We start from the raw sequence: 3,325 nt of genomic DNA on the forward strand, positions 1-3,325 counted from the left end.
CACTTTGGGGCCTTTTCTGTCTGCCTGGGGACTGTCAGGGCATGAGGGGGAGTGGTTTTTAGTGTTACAGTGAAGGTGTAATGAGCTAAAGGTCAATGGCTGGAGCATACTTGATGCCACCTTGGTTTCAGCTGGTTCTAGCTGGTCTATTTGGCATCCCAACAGCTTTCTTCATTACCTAGCATTTGTGCCCTGCCCTTTTCTCCCTCCTGTCTGTTTTTGAATGAGCTGAAGTGGGGGAGCCTTGGGGGGCAAGCAGCTTTAGGGATACAATGAAGAGTTAATTTTGGACATAATTAATTTTAAAAATTTTATTGGAGTATAGTTGATTTATGATGTGTTTCAGATGTACAATGAAGTGAATCAGTTATGCCTATACATATATGGGGTGCTTTTAAAGACCAAAAATATTAAACTGTTTAGAAACATTTTGAGTAGTAATAGTATTACATTGTGGATTTTATTTTCAAATTTAGCTCAGTAAGGAAAATAATAGTCAAAATAAGTATCAAAAAAGATAGTCATACATACATATATATATATACAGAGGATTTAAACAGTATAGATTCACTTCCAGTTGATTCACTCCTACTTAGACCTTTAAAATACAAATATAATTATCAAGAAGCTAACCACATTTAGCATCAGGAAAGGAACTTTACTTAGCTTTTGATCATGACCTCATTATCGTTTTGTTTTGTTTTGTTTGCTTTTTAGGGCCACACCTGAGGCACATGGAAGTTCCCAGGCTAGAAGGTGAATTGGAGCTGTAATTGCCAACCTATGCCACAGCTACAGCAACATCAGATCTGAGTGGCATATGCAACCTACACCACAGCTCACAGCAACACTAAGTACGTAACCCTCTGAGTGAGGCCAGGGACTGAACCCTCATTCTCATGGGTGCTAGTTGGGTTTTTAATCTGCTGAGCCACAACAGGAATGCCCATAACCTCATTATCTTGATAGGTAAATTTTATGACAAATTTTGTATTTATTACTATTTATTTTATTTTGTCTTTTTAGAGCGCAATATGAGGCATATGGAAGTTCCCAGGCTAAGGGTCAAATTGGGGCTATAGATGCCAGCCTATGCCACAGCCACAGTAGTGCAGGATCCAAGCTGTGTCTGGGACCTACACCACAGCTCACGGCAACCGTGGATTCTTAACCCACTGAGCAAGGCCGGGGATCGAACCTGCATCCTCATGAATTCATCGGTGGGTTTGTTAACCGCTGAGCCACCAAGGGAACTCCTATCACTATTAATTTTAAAAATTAACTTTGAAAAGTAACTGCTACATATCATCAATTCACATGTGATTCAAAGGGAATAAAACCTTAAAATTGGGACTAGATGATACTTCTTACAACTCTGCTAGAGGGGTTTGTTTTCACCTCCTTCAATGCTTGTTCCAATTGCTAAACCAAATGGAGCAGGGTGGCTGGGTCTCTCTCCAGAATGTGGGTGTGGTGATGTCCCTTCTGATTAAGCTGTAGCTTTATAGTCACTGGTGGTTTAATCTGTTGCCTGAGGCTTCTGCTTGTAGACTGTCTATCTCATCTCCACTCAAGGCTGTAGTGACTGGGAAAGTCTGGTGCTCTTCACTCAGGATAGTTCTGATCTCCTTACTGTTGTCCAGATAAAGCTGAAACAGTATTTTATTATTATTATTATTATTATTATTATTGTTATTCAGAAAATCCCAGAACAAAAAAACAGTCTTAGAAATCCAGGTTGAGCTCTCTTTTGGCGATCTTGGGCTTTGCGCTTCGCCTCAGGAACTCCACTGCAATTTGCCCCAATTCAGCAACGCCACCCTGTCCACTTGCAGCAGGAAGGCCAGCCAGGTTCTTCTTAGGTTCCTCTGATGGGTTCAGCAGCATCTTTGTTGGGCAGCCAATCCTGAACACATTTAAGTTTCAGACACCCATCTGATAGTTCAGAGGAGACCTGGAGCAGGCAGTTGTAGATAGGAGGCCACAGGAGAGCCCCACGCCAGAGAAGCATTTAGAAGATTTTTAAAGACAGAAGAGTGGGGAGTTCCCGTCATGGCGCAGCAGTTAATGAATCCGACTAGGAACCATGAGGTTGTGGGTTCGATCCCTGGCCTCGCTCGTGGGTTAAGGATCTGGCGTTGCCGTGAGCTGTGGTGTAGGTTGCAGACGTGGCTTGGATCCCGCATTGCTGTGCCTGTGGCGTAGGCTGGCAGCTACAGCTCCGATTCGACCCCTAGCCTGAGAACCTCCATATGCCTCGGGTGCAGCTCTAGAAAAAGGCAAAAAGACAAAAAAAAAAAAAGAGTGGATGAGGGCACCTGGAAATAGATAGAGGTGTCAGAGCCAAGGATTGGGGCTGGGAACACTGATTGTAAGCTGCTGGCCTGGGAAATGAGGATCTGAGAGGGGACAGCCAGTGCACGAGGAGGGGAACCAAGAGGAGGTGGCATCCTGGAAGCCTGGGGCAGAAAGTGTTTCCAGGAGGAAGGAGCCATCAGGTGTCTCAAATCTGCTGACAAGTGGAGGGAGCTGGGAGCGGAGCATCAACCTGGCCATGTAACACTGTTCAGGTCCTCGAGGGTCCTGATTGAGAGGGTTTGGCTGGGCTGTGGGGGCAAAGTCCTGCTGGGAGTGGGTTCAGGAGGGAGTGAGGAGACAGCTCCCTGGAGGCCTCTTGCTGTAAGGGGATGGAAGAAAGGAGGCTGTAGAGGAGGAGGAATATGATCAAGAGGGGCTTCCTCACCTGAAGAGGGAGGACTGGCCAGTCTTTACAGGTCCTGGAAGGTGATTTCAGTTGTTTCTTATTCCCTCCATCATCTGACCTTGATCCCAACTGACCCTGTAAATTTTTTTTCCCATTTTTTTTATTACTCAAATGAATTTATCACATCTGTAGTTGTATAATGATCATAACAATCTGATTTCACAGGATTTCCATCCCACAGCCCAGGCACATCCCCCCACTCCCCAACCCTGTAAATTTTAACTTCCTCTCGGTCTGGTTTCTTCTTGCAGCTCTTCTTGAAAGCCCTAGGCTCTTTTTCTGCCCGCTCCTCATCTCATCTGGCCTGTTTATATGTAATTAGAAGAACCCTCCCGATCCATACCAGCTGCTGTGTCACATCCTCTGCCTGCGGCTGCCTTCCTTCCTTGAGGCCCAATGCCCTCCATTAACGGAGCCCCACTTGAAACTTTTCAAATATGCTTAAGACTATTTATCTACCATGGACTCCCACCTCTGAATTCACAATCATTCTGGGGTGAGGAAGCATTTTATCCTAGAACAGATTTGAGGACGTGGTATCGGTTGAGGGTGGGGTGGAGT

General features: G+C 45.2%; 1 pseudogene; it reads right to left on the bottom strand.

Moving 5' to 3' along the window:
* Positions 1,302 to 1,887, bottom strand: LOC110256871 (annotated as a pseudogene).

This window comes from Sus scrofa, chromosome 14 (genome assembly GCF_000003025.6).
Source record: "Sus scrofa isolate TJ Tabasco breed Duroc chromosome 14, Sscrofa11.1, whole genome shotgun sequence".
Classification (NCBI taxonomy): domain Eukaryota; kingdom Metazoa; phylum Chordata; class Mammalia; order Artiodactyla; family Suidae; genus Sus; species Sus scrofa.